The sequence below is a fragment of the Cavia porcellus genome, unplaced genomic scaffold (assembly GCF_034190915.1).
Source record: "Cavia porcellus strain 051 isolate PalLab524CR breed Dunkin Hartley unplaced genomic scaffold, mCavPor4.1 scaffold_28, whole genome shotgun sequence".
NCBI lineage: Eukaryota > Metazoa > Chordata > Mammalia > Rodentia > Caviidae > Cavia > Cavia porcellus.
Window position 1 is genome coordinate 4,138,473 of NW_026947511.1, and position 20,597 is coordinate 4,159,069.

Below are 20,597 nucleotides of genomic sequence, written 5' to 3' on the forward strand. Positions count from 1 at the left end.
TTTTATCACGAATGGGTGTTGGACTTTGTCAAAAGCTTTTTCTGTATCTATTGAGATGATCTTATAGTCTTTGTTGCTAGTTTTATTATAATGGTGTGTACTCATGGGTTTATATATGTTGAACTCTCCCTGTATCTCTGGGATGAATCCCACTGGGTCATGTGGTATAATCTTTTTGATGACTTGCTGCATTCTGTTTGCCAGTATCTTAGTGAGAATTTTTGCATCTATTTTCATGGGGAGATTGGCCTGTAGTTCTCTTTCTTATTTGCGTCCTTCTCTGGTTTTGGTATTAAGGTAATGCTTGCTTCCAGGAATGAATTTGGGAGTATTCCTTCCCTTTCAACTTTACTAGAGTTTGAGAAGTGGGAGTATTAGGTCTTCTCAAAAGTTCTTGGAGAATTCAATAGTGAATCCATTTTATTAGAATACAAATTCTTGAAGTAGTTATAGATAATGTTTTGAATTTCTGCAGGATGCATTGTGATTTCACCCTTTTCATTCCTACTTGCATAGATTGAGTCTTTTCTTTCCTTTTTTTTTGATAAGGTTGGCTAAGGATTTGTTGATTTTATTTTATTTTATTTTTTGTCTTTTTCATTTTTACTGGTACCGGGGATCGAACTCATGACCGCCTGCTTGCAAGGCAGGTGCTTATGCCGCTGAGCTAAACCTCCAGCCCCGGATTTGTTGATTTTATTTGTCTTCTAAAGAACCAACTCTTTGACTCATTGATTCTTTGTATTGTTTTCTTAGTTCCTAGTGCATTAATTTCTTTTTCTTTTTCTTTCTTTCTTTTTTTGTCTTTTTCCTTTTTATCGGTACCAGGGCTCGAACTCACGACTGCCTGCTTGCATGGCAGGTACTTATGCCGCTGAGCTAAATCCCCAGCCCCTAATGCATTAATTTCTGACGTGATCTTTATAATTTCCTGAGCTTTGGGCTTGATTTGTTCTTCTTTTTCTAGAAGTTTGAGGTTCAATATTAAGTTGTTTATTTATGTTTGCTCTCTTTTTCTGATATGGGTATTTACTGCTGTAAATTTCCCTCTTAGGGCTGCTTTCATTGTGTCCCAAAAATTCCAGTATATTTTATTTTCATTACCATTTTATTCTAGAATCTAATTTTTCTTTAATTTCATCTGTGACCCAGTTGTTGTTCAGGAGAGTGTTATTTAATTTCCCTGTGTTTACGAAGTTCTAGTGGTCTGTTCTGCCATTAATTTCTTTTCTTTTTTTTTTGTCTTTTTCCTTTTTATCGGTACCAGGGATCGAACTCACGACTGCCTGCTTGCATGGCAGGCGCTTACGCCGCTGAGCTAAATCCCCAGCCTCCGCTATTGCACAACAGTCCCACAATATGCACGGGGTAATTCCTTTGTACTTACTTAGGCATGTTTTATGAGCTAGAATATTCTGAAGACTATTCCATGTACAGCTGAAAACCATGTGCATTCTGATGTTTTGGGGATGGAGAACTCTGTAAACATCTAATAAGTTCATTTGTTCAAATGTTTGGCTCCGTTCTGACATTTCATTGTTGATTTTTTTTGTCTAGTTGATTTATTTGTGACAGTGGGGTACTGAGATCCTGCGATACAATTGCATTAGTGCTTATTTGTTTTTTTAAGTCTATTAGTATTTGTTTTATATAGTTGGATATACTAGTATTTGTTGCATATATATTTATGATTGCTATTTTCTTCTCTTGGATTGCTCCCTTTACAAGGATGTACGAACATTCTTTGTCTCTCTTAATGTCTTGATTGAAATCCACTTTACAAATAGAATAGTTATCCCTGCCTTTTTCCTAATTTCTGTTGCATGGAGTATTATTTTCTATCCTTTGACTTTCAGTCTATGAATTTTTAAAGTAAACATATTTCTTATATGTAGCATATTGTTGGATCTTGCTTCTTGATCCATTTTGCCAGTCTGTTTCATTTGATTGGTGAATTGAGACCATTAACATAGATGGTTGTAACTGGTATGTATTGTCTTATCCTTGTCATGTTATTTTCCTGTTGTTGGCTCTCTTTTCTTTCCCCTCTGTTTAACTGTTTGCCTTGCCTTGTGGGTTCCTTCTGTTGGGGTTCATGGAGTTATAGTCCTTGTTATCTCTTTCTAGAATGTACTTCGGAGCATTTTAGAGTGCTGATTTGCTGCTCATGGATTTTTCAGGTGTTCTTTTTCATGAAAATATTTTATTTCTCCATCAATTTTGAAAGATAGTCTTTCAGGGTACATCAATTTGGGTTGGAGTTTGTTTTCTTTGAGGGCTTGAAATACTTTACCCCAAGCTATCTGAGACTGGAGGGTTTGTGCTGAGAAGTCTGTTTTAATTCTGATGGGCTTTCCTTTGTTGGTGATTTGTTTCTTTTCTCCAACATATTTTATTTTATTTTTTGTCTTTTTGAGACAGAGTCTCGCTATGCAGTTCAGGCTGGCCTTGAGCTCACTTTGTAGCCCAGGCTGATCTCAAACTCGCAGCAATCCTCCTGCCTCAGCCTCTCGAGTGCTGGGATTACAGGCGTGAGCTACTACGCCCGGCTTTTCTCCAACATTTTAAATACTTTGTTCCTAATGTTGAACTTCTGAATTCTTGACGATTATAAGCTTTATGCAGATTTTTTCTTTTTATCATGGCTAATTGGAGTTATATATGCTTTACTTCTCTGTATGTCAAATTCTTTCTCCCTGCCAGGGAAGTCTTCTGCCATGCCATCTGTGAACAGGTTTTTTTGTGTCATTTGTGCTATCACTTGCTTTTTCTTAGACTCCACTGGATCTTGTTATTCTTTATATCATCTAGTGGCTGCCACATTGACTTCTCGTAGTTCCTTGCTATTTTTAAGAAATCTTTCTTTTCATGTTTGCTAACCACAAGCCTGTCTTCTATACCGGAGATTTTTGTCCTCATCTTGGTTTATTATGCTGTGGATACTTTCAAATGGAATTTTTAATCTTGTGGATATCTGTTTGAATCTGCTTTGTGGATTCCATTTCTTTCCTCTCTTGTGCATTCATGGTTTCCATCACATGTATCTACTCTAGAATCACTAGGCATTGTTTTCATTGTGGTTGTCATCTCTGTAGTTATCTGAGAAATTGTGATTTGATTTTTTTTTCTACAGCCTTGTTCATTTGCTTTGTTGTTATCACTTCAGAGCAGCCAGGTAGGCGGCTTTCAGATCGTGCCACCTCATCCCTCCCCCTGCCCCACCCCGCTCCCCGGGGTTTGATTTGGTGAACTGGATGTCTGGGGTTGCATCTTATGTGTCTTCTTACTCTTATTCTTTTTTTTAGATTTATTCCTAAGTTGAGGCTTACCAATTGTCTATCATGAGTAGCTTTATTGCTAGTATTTAGAACCCTTAGGAAATGACTGCTTTTCAGAAGTGTACTCCAGGTGTAGCTGGCTTTTGGGTTTTGAGTCTGTTGCAAGATGCTACCTTTTCATTTGTGCTGGTATTTTTTGGACAGTTGAACAAAGATGACTTATGCTCTGGGTGAATGATTTGGGGATGACAATACACAATGTATATACCATTGTTGCCCCCTGATTGACTGAGAGTTTTGAGATTTTGTTTAGTTCTTCTTCTTTTCTTTTTCTCCTAAATAAAATAGATTCGGAAAGCAAATCCTGCCTTTTCAATGTACTGGGGATGAGAAATTGCTGCTTACTTGGCCCAGCCCCTGGTTCTTTGGCACTGACCACAGTATTTTCTATGACACTTAGACAATCTCAGTCTTGGTATACCAGGAAGAACAGCTGGGTAGAACAGTTGTGTCACTTTGGCTAAAGTGGTACAATCAGCCATAACAACAGCATCAAACATAGCCAGCCAGTGCAGTCCACACTGTTCACTGCTCTGTTGCATTCCTATGTCTCTCTGTAGAGGGCTTTGGGTTTCCAGAAGTCACCATGACTCCTCAGGTTTTAACTACTCCGCCCACACAGTGAGCCTTGAATTAGGGAAAAGGTACCACACACCTCCTCCTCCTTCCTCATCGAAGTTTCTCTCTTTGCTCTCCCCACAGGCTTCAATTTTTGCATCAGATCTTCCTGGGTCCAGGGGATCTATTTCCCTTCTTCTTCTCTTCCTTGTGTTGTTATATTCTAGTGTCTGGATATCAAATCTTGGAGAGGCTCCCTCTGTGCTGCTTACCACTCCACCATCTTCCCAGAAGTCTCAAGCTTTTTGTCTGACTGTGAAGTAAAAATCTTTTTAGCCACTTCTTTGCAGATATCTCTTCAAATATTATACATCTGCCATTTTTAGTAAAACTTTCACCATGTTTTCTTCTTAGTTGAAGGAGACAAATAAAACTTGATCATAGTGCAACAACGAATTTAAGGGAAATGTTATGCCTGAAATATAAGAATTATATTTGGCATAGAATGATGTACCTTTAAAGTCTGACGTATGAGTTGACAATATTCCCAGTTCCTTAATATCTGGTCATTTGTAGTCATAATGCTATAGCTTTAGCCTTTCATAGAAGAATAATTCAACGCCTTTCTTTTCTGGGTAGCTACAAGTAGTAGCAGCTGGTTTGTGGCCAATGTTAGAAGCCTAAAATTTGCTAAAACAACGCCTACCTTTGTGTGTGTGTGTGTGTGTGTGTGTGTGTGTGTGTGTGTGTGTACCTTGTACATTTTAGACAGGTAGCCCTATACTCCCAGCCTAATACCTAGTATTTTTGATGGATGCTAAATCCTGACTGCAACCATTATAAACTGTAACTTCCTTTACCTCTTTTGTGCTGAGGATTTTCCCTCTTATCCCTGCTGGGCAATGGGAAACTGTAGTTACAGTGCATTTTCACTTTTCTTATTTCTTTAAGTTAGCAGTCTCAGTAGGAAGAAACAGAAATCTGATCTTAATTACAACCTTTGGAACTAGAAAATTATCTTTTAATTGGCCTAAGTCACTTCCACAAGTTAATGTTCCCAATTCCCAAAGTCTCGTCTGTATGTTTTATGCACTAAAGATCCAGAATTTTTTTTTTTTGTCTTTTTTGAGACAGGGTCTTGCTCTGCAGTTGAGGCTGGCCTTGAGCCCACTTTGTAGCCCAGGCTGGTCTCAAACTTGCAACGATCCTCCTGTCTCAGCCTCCCGAGTGCTGGGATTACAAGCATGAGCCACACGCCCAGCTAAAGATTCAGATTTTTATAAATCTGAGGCTACTGACATGGGAGGCTGAGTTCCACAATCACTTAAATCATCTTTATCTTTCTCCCTTGATTTATTTTTATTTTCTCTGTCTCAACAACTCCAAAATGAAAATTCAAGTGGATGTTTTTCTTTCCTCCTTCCCTTATTTCTTGCCTCATAACTAACAATGACAACAATGATAACTAAACTGAGTGTACATTAGACTGAAGAAAGTATCCATTTTAATTTGTAACCATGTGGAATCTTGGACAAAAATCTTATTGTAGGTGGACTTAAAATTTTTTATTCCAAATTTATTTGCTAGTTTAAAGCTATAAATTTTGTGTATTTACTTTATAGCCTGCAACTTTGTTTTTCATGCCAGTGACCAATCTTCACCCTACTCCCCACCCTCACCCCTGTGGATTTTTTAAAGCTTTTTGACTTGCATGCTCACATTACGTGTGAAAAAGGTTTCACTTATTTTCCAATCTGAATGGCAACTGCTCTCAGAGAACAAAGTTTTGCAGGCAGCCAGCTTGCTGAGTAACTGTGGGGTTTAAACTCTAGACTGGGCATGGCCTGGACTGGGCTGCCTTCAGATGTGAAAAGCCTGTGTGCTCATGGTTTTCTTGTCCTTTGGTTCTGTGCATGCTGTTTTCTTTGCTCTTACTCTGGTTAGGCCTTTATTTCCTGACTTAAACTTGATTTGAAAATTTTTTAGTCTCTCTAATTTCTGAATGGAGGACAAATCTGCTATCTCCCCACCACTAGTGGGGACTGAATTCAGGTCCTCAGCCGCATGTGCTCCGCTGTATTCACAGTTACCATCATCATCATCATCATCATCATTCTCATCAAACTTATTTTGAGATAAGGTCTTGCTAAATTGCCCAGATTGGCCTAAAACTCATGGTAATGCCTCAGTTTGCCTAGTAACTGGGATTACAGGTATGCACCATCACGCACATCTGCTATTCTTTTTTTAAATTTAAATTTACATTTTTTTCACTTCAGATGGGTAATGTGCCGATGTCATAACAAGGTTTGAGGGGGGTGCATCTCATGCACGTGGCGTGAACACCCGATCATAACATTCATGAACTAACTGAAGGCTCCAAATCTGCCATTCTTTTTTTTTTTTTTTTTTTTTGAGACAGGGCGTCCCTATGCAGTTTGAGTAGGCCTCGGGTTCACTTTGTAGCCCAGGCTGGTCTCGAACTTTCGACGATCCTCCTACCTCAGCCTCCTGAGTGCTGGGATTACAGGAGTATGCCACCAGGCCTAGCTCAAATCTGCCATTTTTAAGGCTTTCTTTGGATTTTATTTAGTCACAATTATGCTCTTCAAAAGGGAAAAAGAAAAAATATATATGTAAGATAGTTAAGATAAGTTATTCAGGGGCTGGGGGTGTATTAGCTCAGCAGCACAGCTGCCTGGTAAGCGTGAGGTCATGAGTGTGATTTCCGGTACCAAAGACAGAGAGAGAGTGAGAGAGTGAGAGAGAGAGAGAGAGAGAGAGAGAGAGAGAGAGAGACTGTGTTATACAGCTAGCTTCTCTTAGTTCATTGAAGAGAAAGTTTTGTGCTAATATTGTTTGAACAAGATATCATGTCTATAGCCTGTACTTTGGATAAGGATTATGAAGATAGTGCATAATGTAATTATTGTAACTGTCCTACTAACCTGTTTTAAAACTCAGTGTCATTGTAATGTCATCTGATCGTCTATTTTTTCTCTTTAAAACACTATGTTCTTCACACTTACTGGCCAGCTTATTCACTGGCTATTCCCTGAGTTCTGCCAAGGGACTGTTTGTCAACGTGTGTGAAACAGTATTATGCGCTGGGAAAATCACAGTTGGTTTGACTGCTGTTGGAGCCATTGAAGCTGAATACACATGCAGGGCTGTGGCGTGGCCCACGCGTGGCTGAACTGAGAATGAGGAGACACTTCAAGGGGCAAGGTGATAGGCCACAGCTGAGGCCACCTGCTGACCTTCTGGATACTTTTCCTTAATTAGCATCCTCTGTTGCTCTGCGGGGTCCTTGAACCCCTCCCAAGATCCTGCTCAGGTTTCCTCCTTTTCCCCTCAACTCCTGGTTTGTTCTGATTAAATACAGTCTGCCCAGGGTCAGTCAGCTGGTCGGCTAGCAGAGTTACAAACTCTGCAGAGGATTTTAGTCCTCTTGGAGCCCTAAAGATCATGCTGCTTGTCTCATTCCTTTGGCCTTCACTGTGCACCTGTTTGGGAGATTGGAGATCTAGGCACACACCCCAACATACTGCTTCTTCACCGTTGCAATGTTTTTAAATTACTCAATAGCACCTTTCAATCTTTATTTATTTATTTATTTTGTCTTTTGGACACAGGGGCTATGCAATTTGGGCTGGCCTTGAACTCACTTTGTAGCCCAGATTGGTCTCGAACTTCAGTGATCCTCCTGCCTCAGCCTCCTGAGTGCTGTCATTCTTTATCTTAATACCTTATCCACTTGCTTTGTTTAAATATTTTATGCACATTTCACTTATTATCTGCTATTTTTTCTCTCCCATGTATCTAGTTTGAGGGTAATTGTTTCTCTTTTTAACCCTTTCCTTTGTTAAAAAAGAAAGGTGAATTTATATTCAATCAAAGTCTGCAATGATTTCTGGATATCTTTCACAGAAATACTGTTCTAAGAGTCACTAGACTCTTAGATTAGTCATGGATTTTGTTTTTAGCAGATACAGTGAATGAACATAGTTTTCTGTAGCTACACATAAGGCATAGGGTCAGAAGGAAATCTGCCCAGGAAAGACCACTTTTAAAAGAGGGATAAATCCAGATTTTGTTATTTCCTTTCCACTTTTGCTGCCAATTTGCTTCTGTGTTTGCTTTTCTCTAACACTAGTTCATTTTCCTTGAACCCTTTTTCAACAGCATGGGCAAACTGAATGAGCATAGACTTTGCAATATAGATAGACCTGAGTTTCAGTGCAGATACTCTTGCTTACTAGTCGTTGATCCTTGGGCAAATTACTCTTGCTGAGCTTTGGATTTTCCCTTCTAAGGATTGTTTTAAAAATATAAATAAGGGCCAGGGTTTAGCTCAGTGGCGTAAGTGCCTGCTTGGCAAATGCGAGGTTGTAAGTTCAATCCCCAGTACAAAAGAAAAAAATATAAATATATATACACATATATGTATATATAAATATTTCATGCTGGGCATGGAGCAAATGTGTGTAATCCCAGAACTCAGGAGACAGGCTGGAGGATAATCAATTTAAGTATATCCTATGCTACATAGTAAGACTGTCTCAGAAACCCAAAATAATGATAGTAATATAATGTTTGGTCAGTGGAAGACATTCAACATATTACTTGTGGTTATTATTTTTTGTCTCTGACTTCCTCCTATACTCTTTAATTACTTTCCTTTCATTATTGAGCTTGGATGAGTCCATAAACTTATAATTTTTGAACATAATGGTTTATCTCTTTCATCTTCTTGATATAAGTGTGATATATTGTGGAAAAATAACTTTGCAATCTTAGTTGAACTGTAAGTTCATCATGAGAGAATAAATGTGTCTAGAATCACTGTAGAATGTGTCCAGAATCAGTGTTAGAGCCTGAAAGTATTTTAGAGACCAAGTGTAGAATGAACTGGTACAGCACAGAGAAATGATTTTTCAAGTCTTACAGTAGAGAATGTGTGAATATTAAAGTTTCTACACTCCAGGCAAAGAATTTATTACCTGAGGCAAAAAAAAAAAAAAAGAACCATTTTCATGTGTACATTTTGACTGCATTTAGTAAATTCATGACATTATCAATCGCTAACTAGTCCCAAAACATTTTTATTATTAATAAGTATACTCATTAAGAATTTACCCCTTGAGCCGGGCGTGGTGGCTCATGCCTGTAATCCCAACACTGGGGGGGGGGGGGCTGAAGCAGGAGGATCGTTGCAAGTTCGAGACCAGCCTGGGCTACAAAATGAGCTCAAGGCCAGCCTGAACTGCATAGCGAGACCCTGTCTCAAAAAGATAAAAAAAAAAAAAAAAAAAAAAAAAAAAGAATTTAACCCTTATCTTTTCACTCACACTAGTCCTTGATATTCACTAATCTTGCTATGGATTTGTCTGTTCAGGATATTTCACATAAATGGAGTCAAACAATACATGATTGTCTTAATTATTTTCTTGTTGCTGAGACACCATGCCCAGCACCCACAGTTTAAAGAAGAAAGGGTTTATTTGGCTTACAATTTGTAGAGGTCTCAGTCCACAGTTGGCTAGTTCCGAGGCAGAGTGGCACAGCGGATGTCATGGCAGAGACAAGAGTTCATGGCGTGGCAAGGAAGAGGTAGAGCAGCATGAAGAAGGAGTTAGACATTATCTCCACTCCAGGCTGTGCGCCTTGATCCAGAGGCACCAGGCTAACAGGGCTGCCATGACCGCGTCCTCCCACCAGGCTGCACTTAAAACACCACATTAGCTACAACCCATCAGCGGCCTAATCCAGTGATGAGTGTCACACATCCAGGATCCAATCACCTCCCCAAAGCCCCCATCTATAAGCACGTGAGGCTTTGGGGGACCTCAAGATATAAATCATACAGTGATCTTTTGTGTTCAGCTTCTTTCACTTAACATAATAATATTTTTGAAGTTTTTGCTCATTAATAAAAATTCAAACTTTACAAAAAAATATAGTGGAAAAAATATTCTGTAATCCCAATTACCATCAATGAATACCACTGACAATGTGATAAGAATTGCTTTTCTCACTATCTTTCATATAAATAAGTTTATACAACTCACACCTTTTTCTTCAGTTTAGTTTTTAAAATTATTATTATTTTTTATTTTAAAGAGGATAAAACCAAGGAAAATAAAACAATGGAATCAATCAAAATAAACCAGAACAAATGATACAGGACTTCCAAACCTTTTGAAATCAACATCAGTTACCACAATGTTGTCTTCAAAAATAGCTGCAGATACCACCTTTGGACATATTGAAAATCAAACAGAACAGACTAGAATAGAAAACAATAAAAACAAAACAATGAATACGATAAAGGTCAAAACAAGCCAGTAGTAAATACATAATGGCCTCCATAACGTGTCTTGCTATCTTTCAAATAGCTGCTCATGCCATCAGAGTTAAATATAAACAAAAGAGAATAAACCCAAGCCCCAAAGGAAAAACAATGAAAATATGATTTCCGGGGAGGGGGGGTCCCTGTAGGTCATGATTCTCTCCCTCCACAGTCCGCAAATGGTGCCGACTCACAGAGAGAGGCATGGGCCTGGCTGTTCAGTTTATTTTGTACTTAGTACTATATATGAAATTTCTTTTGTTAATAGATACAGCTATCTTCATTCACTTTTATGGGTATATAGTGTTTCACTGTATGTTGTAATCTATGTTATTTAATAAACTTATAGGTGAATATCCTCTTTCCTCTCCTCTCTCAATTCTTTGCAAAGTAAACTAATTTTCAGCCTAATTTTCTGAGTATGGATTTTTTTTTAAATACTTCAACACTGGAGAAATAAACAGGAAAAGACCTCTAATTCTCTAGCATTAGCTTGGATGCACTAGGAAATTGATGCATCTATGAGAGCTAGGTAAATCTTGAAGCTATTTTTAATTTCAGATTCTTTGTTTCTTGGGATTAAAACAAAAGTCATGGTATTGCTAGGGTCATAGAGGAAAGTGCCCGGGACTGGTAGACAAAGAACCTTGGATTTAGACTGCTTTTCACAAAAGACTAACTCCATACCTTTGGAAACTTACTTTAGGACACCAGTTTCCTCATTTTTGAAATGAGATAAATGGGCTAGATGGGCACTAGTATGGCAGGCATAAACTGGGGTCACTGCCCAGTTAACCATGATTTCTTCTTCTGCACAAAGAGCTCTACTTCACAAGTGTAGAACCCCAGTAGCAACATTTGATTGTGAGAGTCATCCCTCTCGGCAGAGGACCTTATTGATTTAGGGGAATCTATTTATCACAAGTCAAATCTATCAAAATGTTTCTCTAGGAATTTTGAATTTGAACTGCAGGATACATGTGTAGTTCTTCTCCGGTGGCAGGAGCATATGAGAAGTGAAACTTGGTAGCCCTTAGTAACTATATTGTGAGTATAGTGAGATTCTAACGTGGAGAGGAGGAGGGTGGCACTCCCTGTGCTGTGGATTAGTGGGGAAATATTCACATAAAAAGGAGCAACCTCTAAATGCAATATGGCATCCTGTTTTGTGTCCTGGAACAGCAGAAACATTCATGGATAAAGTGGTGATCCAAGTGTGAGAGTTAATTTTGTGTGTCACCTGGACTGGGTCAAAAGTTACTCAGATATTTGATTAGACACAATTCTGGGTGTGTCTATGAAGGTCTTTCTGGATGAGATTAACATTTGGATTAATAGATTGGTGTAGCAGATCATCTTCCCTAATGTGCATGGACCTTAACCAACATGTTGAAGGCCTGACTAGAATAAACAGCTGAATAAGGAGAATTTACTCTCTGCCTGACTGTCTCAGAGCTGGAACACTGGTCTTCTCCTCCCTGCAGACTTGTTCTCCCACGGAAGGGGAATGCCATGGTTCCTAACCCACAGCACAGGGAGTCCACCCTTCTCCTGTCCACATTAGAATCTCACTGTACCCTCCACCTTGCCCATTACAGATCTTGAGACTCTTTAACTTCATAAATATTCGAGCCAGTTCTTAGAATGTAAATCTCTCTTATCTCTCTCTCTTTCTCTCTCTGTTCTCTCTCTCTCTCTCTCTGTGTGTGTGTGTGAGAATAGGATGCTATGCCCCTCTAGAAAACCCTGACTAATCCACTAAAGTCTGTAATTTCATAAATAGTATTGCTCCTATATTAATTTCTTAGTTTGAACAAAAGTGTCATTGTTATTTAAGATGGTAGATTATGGAAAGCTTGATGGGAACTCTTACAACAGGCTTTGCTATATAAACATCTTATGTCCTGCTAATGCAATGAAAAAGCATAATATCCGTTCATGTTTTTTAAAATGTATACTTGAATTTAATCATAAAAAAGTCTTCTGGAGAGATTTTATAAATGATGATGGTGCTCTTTAAAATGGTTAGAAGTGCATGTGCTTAGGAAAGCCCAGAGAAGACCCTGTGCTGTCACCCACTGATGTCTCTAAATTCAGTGTAAATGAAGGGCAGAAGTGACAAATAAATACATGAAAAGATGTTCAACAGCATTGGTCATTCGATGAGAGATGTAAATTAAAACAACGCTGAGATTCCATTTCACCCCATACAGAATGGCTGTCATCAAAACATCAACCAATCACAGATGCTGGAGGAGCTGTAGGGAAAAAGGAACACTTCTCCAATGTTGGGGGGGTGTAGCCTGGAACAACCACTGCGGAAATCAGTGTGGAGATTCCTCAAGAAACTAAAACTAGAGGTTCCAGTTGACCCAGCTATTCCCCTTCTTGGTATCTTCCTGAAAGAATTAAAAGCATCAAATCACAGCGACATATGCACACCCATGTTTAGGCAGAGTTTGTAATAGCCGAGTCTTGGAAACAACCCAAATGCCCATGAACTGGGGAATGAAAAGGATGTCGCTTTTTTATGCATTGCAGTACTAGTGTTCCATAAAGAAGGATAAACTCAAGCTATTTCTAGGTAAAAGGATGTGCCTTGAGACCATACTCTTAAATGAAATACATCAGATACGCATGTGTAAATTCTGCATTATTTCTCCAGTGTGAGAAATTGAAACTGGTAAATAAGGACCAAAATACATCATAGATATCATGAAATAGGAAGAAAATGTTCAAATGGGAAGGGGACCAAAAGAGGAAGGGGGAAAGGAAAGACAGGAAAAAATGAGAAAAGAAGGAAAAAATGAAACAAAGCTTTTATAAATGGGGTAGGGAATGGGGAAAAAGAATCAAGTTACCTCATGTGCAGGTACAAATTCTCAATGAAGAATGGGATCATTATGTATAATTAAAATGTACCAATAAAGTCTAATTGGAGAAAAGATACTCAGTGTACGCAGCACATGAGGGTTAAGGCAGAGCTGTAAGAGTCCTGGCCGGATGCTAAGGCAGTGCCCCACACAGCCAGGCTGCAGAGGCTGGGGAGGCACTAAATTTATGTCTGTCCTGTTAAGCACTTGCCATCAAAGGACTCTCTTTTAAAACACTGGCTGAATACAGCTAAAAGAGCAAAGACCTGCCGCAACAAAGAATACAGTCTTTGCAAACATAGTTTGAAAAAACTATGCTTTACATAATTTGCCAAAATTTTATAGCTAATAGATGACACAGTTGAAGCAGTATGGAAAGATTCTTTTACCAAGAGATTTACGTGACAACTGGAAAAATGTGTAGAATTTCAGTCTACTGTAGTTTGTATGTAATCTATTAAAAACTTAGCAGTTTGTCCTTTCTAAAAACAGTTCTGATTTACAGGTGCAGTGCATCCAGACTTGACTCAGATACCCGAGGGGAAAAGGGAAAGGTGTGGCGAGGACAGGACTGGCCGTGAACTGGTAACTGCAGCAGGTTGAATGGAAGCATGTGTGGACTGCATGAGATCTGCTCACTTAATAATGACTTTTGACCACAAAGACTATTGAAAATTTATACTACATTTGGGAGATAACTTTTTTTTGGTAGCAGGGATTGAACTCACGACCTAGCGCTTGGCAGGCTGACACTTACGCCACAGAGCTAGATCGCTGGCCCCTGCTAACTTTTTTTTGATATTACGACTTTTTACCTCAGCACAGTCTGAATAAACGCACTATAGGAAGCACTATTCCACGTTATGGTTTCAGGCACAGACATGTGCATCAATTTATTCAACAATACTTCCTAGTTAGAAAATACTGTTGGAGCAGTTTTGAACCACTTGTCACATTGGATGAACCAAAACCATCTAGTTGTGAACGCATATCAAGAAAGACTCTGTTTCTTGTGTGTGTTCTGTTTATGTTTAGCTTCTTTCTTTTTCACCCCAAAGGTAATTTTCTATCAAATGATTTTGTTCATAAGCATAGTGTGAGTATAAAATGACCCCAAAATTTCACACTTTAATTGAAAAAATAGTGTAAAAAAGAAGATGACCCCTCCGACAGAACTACTCCCCCCCCCCCCCATCACCACTCCTATTGGGACTCTGCTTCCCCGTGAGTGGTACGATGACCTTAGATTATGTTATATTTTCTGTACAAGTGGTGCTTATTTATTTTCCAATTTGCAGTATTTTTGAATGTGAGAGGTTTCTTTAAAAGGTGATTAAATTAGTAAAGTAATTACAGCCAGTATGACTGGTGCCCTAATAAGAGAAAACTGGACAGAACTATGGACAAAGGCAAATCATGTGGAGACAGGAGGAGACCAGTCATCCACAAGCCAAGGAGAGAAGCCTCAGGAGAAATCAACCCTTTTAACACCTTGATTTTGAACTTACAGACTCCAGAACTGTGAGAAAACACTTTCCTGTTGTTTAATCTACTCAGTCTGTGATACTTCATTATGAAACTCTAGAAGGCAGAAAAAAATTTATCTAAACTTATTTTCCTTCTTGATGAATTAAACTCATAAAGTGAAGGATAGATGTACTTTTCTCTCTCCTTTTGAGTATGCTTGTAATTTTCTATGGTAAAAACTTTAAAAACATTAAAAATATTTCTGACTTGCATGCATTCGAATAGAATGTAATGCTCTCCAATGACATCGTGTGACTAGGAACTTCCTACGGATTGTATTTAAGATGAGCACTTGGTCAGTGGGGAAGGTCTGCCTGCTCCCTGGTGAGAGGCTGATGCCAACGCTGTTGGTTGCCTGTGAACAATGACCTGAGCATCAAGCCTTGGCCATCTCTGACACACGGACTTGGCTGGGTTGGAAACCCTGGCTCATCCGAACAGGCCCATCTGGGTCGAGGCTTTGATTCTTAGAGGCGACATTGTGCCAAATGGATACAGGGCGTTTTTCTAGGAGTTGGAAAGATGTGTGTTTAAACCCTGGCTCTCCTATCTGCTGTCTGGGTGACTGATCTTGGGTAAACTGTCTGGTTGGAATTTCAGTTTCTTCATTTGTAAAATGGATAATAACACCTGTATTGAAATCATATATGTTATGTACTTGGCACAGTGCCTGTTTGTCACTATTATGTGTTATTATTATTCTGTCTTAAGGAGATTTGGCAATTCAGAATGACCAAATCTCAGTTATGCCTATTTGACTCAGCCTCAAGTGAACAGTCATATGTGTACTTTTCTGTGTGTTACCACTTCTCCTAAGGAGACCAAAGTCAGCTAATATTCTTCCTTTTATTTAATAATAAACTTATTTAATAATTTCTTTCATATGACCCTTAGAAAATAAATGGGTTTCAACATACTTCAGAAATAGGAAGGCTCAAATAGGAAGAAAGTTTACCTACCATAGAAATTCAGCAGAGGTAAAAGATTTATTGATTCATTTGACAAATATTTAACGAGTACCTAATTTATGACAAATGTTATTCTATATACTAAGAGATTATTTTGGCTCACAATTTTGGGGGTTTCATTCTGTTGTCCCTTTACCTTTGGTCTGTAGTGGTGCGTCATGGTGGAAGTCTTACAGTTGAATAATCCAGGTTCTTGTGTACAACAAGAAAAGAATTGCCAAGCATACCCTCAGTAGTAAGACTGAAGATTATATACTGAATATCATGAGAAGTTGTGCTCAGGGCCAGACCATGCCAACAGAGGTGTGACAGCTCAAGAAAGGTGCTGGGGCAACAGAAAGGCATGGCCTGCAGGCGAAAGGTAGAAACAGCCAGAGAGAAAACAGGAGGTCGGTAACTCAGGCTTTCAAACGGAAAGGCCAGATACCACTGCCTCACTGAAGCTGTCTTGGCACTGTGCTCTTGCTAGGGCACTGGCAATCTCCTAGGCTTATGGTATTTATTTTTGACCTTTCTGAGGATAATGGAAATGGGAATAACCAGTGGGTGCTGTTTAGAGTTAAATGGAGGAAAGGGAATGATTCCTCGGCTCCATCGTTTCTATCTGTACTAAGAATACGAGGCAGAGCAACGCTGTCAGTCTTATGCCTGGAAACAGAAGAGTGGAGGAGGAAGAGGCCAGGCCTCCCCTTCCCCCAGAACACGCCTCCTAACCCTAAAACCGCTGGCTCCACCCTACCTTCAACAGTGCAGTGGCACCAAGCAAGCCTTTTACACATAGGCTTTTGAGGGAAATTCCAAATCCAAACTACAGCACTCAGACACTTTAGATATTGTCAGCTTTTTTCCAAAAAGCAGGCAGTAACTCAGGGGTACCAGTGATGGACTGATGCAGCAGATGGTGTGGAGGCACAACAGCATCATCTGCTCAAGTTGGGACTGATCTGTGCTGTTTTTGAGAAATTTGTACATTTCACTGTATTATTTCATATATTAGAATATCTTACCCATAATTGTGAAATTTCCAGGTACATAATCCAGATTACATAGTTCCCCCCCCTTATTATTTTTTAAAAAGGAATTCCTCACTTATAACTTGTATTAAGCTATACTTACAAGTATACCTTGTAAGAGAACATCCCCGTGAAAAACGGGAGTTGGGTTGTTTAGGTAAGAAGAAATAAGGTAAAGGAGGACTATTAGACATGGAATAAAAAGATCCAACCGAGGAAAAAGTACATCTTTTGAGAAAAAAAGGGATAGGAAAAGAGAACATTATCACCACTGGACAGTGTCTCTACTGACATGGTAAGGACAAAAGAGGTCTTTATATATTTTTGTTTGTTTTTAAAACTCCTATTTTTCTAAAAAAAATATTCTGTGCTCAGGAAACTAGAATAATCTGAAGTGGAAATGCAACCCAACAACAAAGACAAGAAAATGGTATCTTTCAAAGTACCAGCTCTTAACTTCTGGTATCATAGTGCTTTGAGAACAGGATAACAGCTAGCTGCCCTCCTCCCAGAAGCATGTACCTGTGTCTACCAAATCGTGCATGCAATTTCAGGATTTCACAGAACACCTTGAAAATCAATCCATGGACACTCCCACCCCTAACATAGAGATCCATGACCCTAGATCAGCGATGGTGAACCTTTCAGAGCTTTCGGCGATACAGCTTGCTGCACCTTGTAGCTTACCCACCACTGCCCAGGTTATAATTCCTCTTTTAAAGAAGTCGATTCTGTAATATTGTCCCTAAGGATGTGTTGAAACATTTCTTGTGGTCCTGTACATATCCTCAAATAGCGCACTGCAGAACTGAGAATATGGAGTGTGGAAAGCTACAGCAAGGAGGAAAACGACGAGCAGAAGATGATGGGGGATTCTGGTGTCAGCCCAACATGGATGTGAATTCCCACCACGACGTGACCTTTGTAAAATTAACCTTTGTAATCAGCTTCAGTTTCCCCATCAGGACTGTCTTGTCAACTTCACGGGGTTGTTATAAGTGTTTATATATTGAACAGACTGTTGCAAAAGTGGTTAATTTTTTTGAATATTTATTTATTTAAAAGGAAAAAAAAAAGAAAAAACAAAACAAGACAAAACAGTATAAGGGTACAAGCAATACAGGACTACAAAAAAAAAAAAAAACAGTAAGAAATCACCAGTTAATAGATTACACATTGTCAACTTAGAAATAGTTGCTCAAGTCACAGGATCAAAGCATACAAAGTGGACATTCAAACAGTGAGACTGCAAACAGTTGTGTTCAGTGATCCAACAAAAACTCCATAATATGGTCATCTATCCGAACACACCTAAACACACTTGCAGTTGTATCCTTTAAAGCACTTTTTTTTCCTCTCTTTTTTTTTTTACAACAAAGTTTATACATTTTGGGTTTTATTACTTCCATGGTTCTTATTACTTTTTTTTGGAAGAAAATAAAACCAAATATGACAAAACAAAGCTGTTAGTCAAAACCAAGGATAGACATAGTACATGATGTAAAAACAGAGTACAAGGTTATCAACAATGGTTACCATAATGCCACTTGCTTCCTTAAAAAGAATTGCCTATATCGTTAGGTATAATTAAGTTGAACAAAACAGTACAGAACAAGACAAATAAAACCTAAACGTGGTAAACATTACAAGACTTCAAAAGAAGATAATAGTCAAATCAGAATGGGCATCATAGTGAATCTTATTGCCTTCAAAGTAGTTGCCTATACCCTCAAACTAGATACTATCATACAGTGGAACAGAGTCTAATCAGTCAAAAACAAGATAGTGCGAGTAATACAGGACTTCAAATCAAGTTAATAGGAAATCAAAAAAGTTGCTATAATATATCCTACTAATTTTTTTGATTTTCCCCCTTAATTAAAAAATAATAAAAAAATTAAAAAATAAATAAATAATTTTTTTTAATGAATAAGGGGGAGATTGAGATAAAAGAGGACATAGCAACATAACAATACAGGTCAAAGCATGACAGTTTCACCAATCTAGTGCTTCATCACCAAATAGCCCGACTTAATAGTAGTTACCATAGTGTCTTTTTCCTTGAAGTATTTGAATATAACTTCGTATACTATAGCATCAAACATATCAAGACAGTGTGAAACCATTCAAGTGGATGAAAGTATTACAGGGTATATAGAACCAGCTAACAGAAAATTAACAATTGTTTCTGTATTATCTCTTTGCCTATAAAAATTTTTGTTTATACTATCACATAAAATAAAATCTGGTAAGATACAACATGATAAAACCAATGGAGACAGAAGAGCAACAGTTTGGTAGGGCTTCAAAACAAGATGATATTAAATCAGCACTAGCTATTATGATGTCTTGTTTTCTTCATAATAGCTGTTCATTTCATCACAGGCAATAATATCAAGCAGCCCAGAATAAAGCCATTCCAATTAATGAGTGAAAGCTTATAAGACTTCAAGGCCACATAATGGGGAATCATGATTACCACATACTTTTATATATTTGAATCCTTTCTTACACTAGGGAAACTATTCGGTATTCACACTTGTGAGTTTGATTTATTTCACTTATGAGAAGGTCTCAAGCTGGGCCTATTTATTTATAAACATCTCAATGTGATCCTTCTTTATAGCTGAGTAGTACTCCATTGTATAAAAATACCACAACTTTTTTATCCATTCCTCAGCTGATGGGCACTTGGGTTGTTTCCAAGATCTGGTGATTACAAATTGTGCCTTCACTTCTTCTGGGAATATACCTAGAAGTGGAATAGCTGGAACAAATGGGACTTCCAATCCCAACTTTTTGAGAAATCTCCAGACTGACCTCCCCAAGGGTTGCACCAGTCTACACTCCCACCAACAGTGCAGGAGAGTTCCTTTTTCCCCACAGCCTCTCCAGCATTTGTTGTCGTTGGTTTTCTTGATCCTGGCCATTTTTTCAGGAGTGAGACGGAATCTCAGTGTGGTTTTAATTTGCATTTCTCTAATGACCAATGATGATGAACATTTTTTCATGTATTTATTTGCCATTTGTATTACTTCATCTGAGAAGTGTGTATTCATCTCAGATGCCCATTTTTGGATTGGATCTTTGAATTTTGGGGGTCTGAGTTTTTTAAATTCTTTATATGTTTTAGACAAAAGCCCCTTGTCTGAGGGGGAGTTCACTAAGATCTTTTCCCAGTTTGTGGGTTTTCATTTCACTATGCTGGAGATTTTTTTGACATGTAGAGACTTATATAAGAGGGGATCCCAGTTATTGATTCTGGGAAGTATTTCCCGTGCGGTTTGAGTCCTGTTCATGAATTCTCTACCTACCCCTATGTTTTCAAGGTTTCTACCCAATTTATCTTCCAATAGATTTAGTGTTTCTTTTTCAATATTCAGATCTTTGATCCATTTAGATTTTAATTTAGTATATGGTGATAGGCATGGGTCTAGTTTTAGTTTTTGGCAAATGGAGAGCCAGTTTTTCCAACACCATTTATTGAAGAGACTGTCGTTCTTCCAGTGAACTTGTTTGGCTCCTTTATCAAAGATAAGGTGGTTGAGTGTGTTTGTAGTTGTGGTTGTATCTTCTAATCTATTCCATTGATCTTCGGCTCTGTTTTGATTCCAGTACCATATTGATTTTACTATGGTTGCTTTTTAGTATAACTTCAAGTCAGGGATTGTGATGCCTCTTGCCTTGCCTTTGTTGCTTAGAACTGTCTTTGCCATTCTAGGTCTCTTCTCACTCCAGATGAATTTTAGGAGTGATTTCTCTGGATCAGAGAAATCTAGAGGTATGTTGATGGTATTTTTACTGGGATTGCATTGAATCTGTATAAGAGTTTTGGGAGAATGGCCATTTTCGCAATGTTTATTCTTCCTATCCATGAGCAAGGGATGTCTTTCCATTTTCTGAGATCATCTTCAATTTCTCTTTTCACTGTATTATAATTTTCCCTGTATAGATCTTTTACTTCTTTC

The 20,597-nt window shown here is 38.4% G+C and overlaps 1 long non-coding RNA gene and 1 other non-coding gene across 2 annotated transcripts in view; one reads left to right on the plus strand and one right to left on the minus strand.

Moving 5' to 3' along the window:
* The window catches only part of LOC134473797 (uncharacterized), a 66,113-nt gene that overhangs the window by 38,837 nt on the left and 6,679 nt on the right, over positions 1–20,597 (plus strand). Inside the window, exon 2 of the long non-coding RNA XR_010044223.1 lies at positions 13,627–13,706. This is a non-coding gene — a long non-coding RNA (uncharacterized LOC134473797). The remainder of the gene's footprint in view (positions 1–13,626; positions 13,707–20,597) is intronic.
* Positions 6,170–6,275, minus strand: LOC111754576 (small nucleolar RNA U13). The gene has a single exon (XR_002789249.1). It is a non-coding gene; the product is annotated as a small nucleolar RNA U13 (small nucleolar RNA).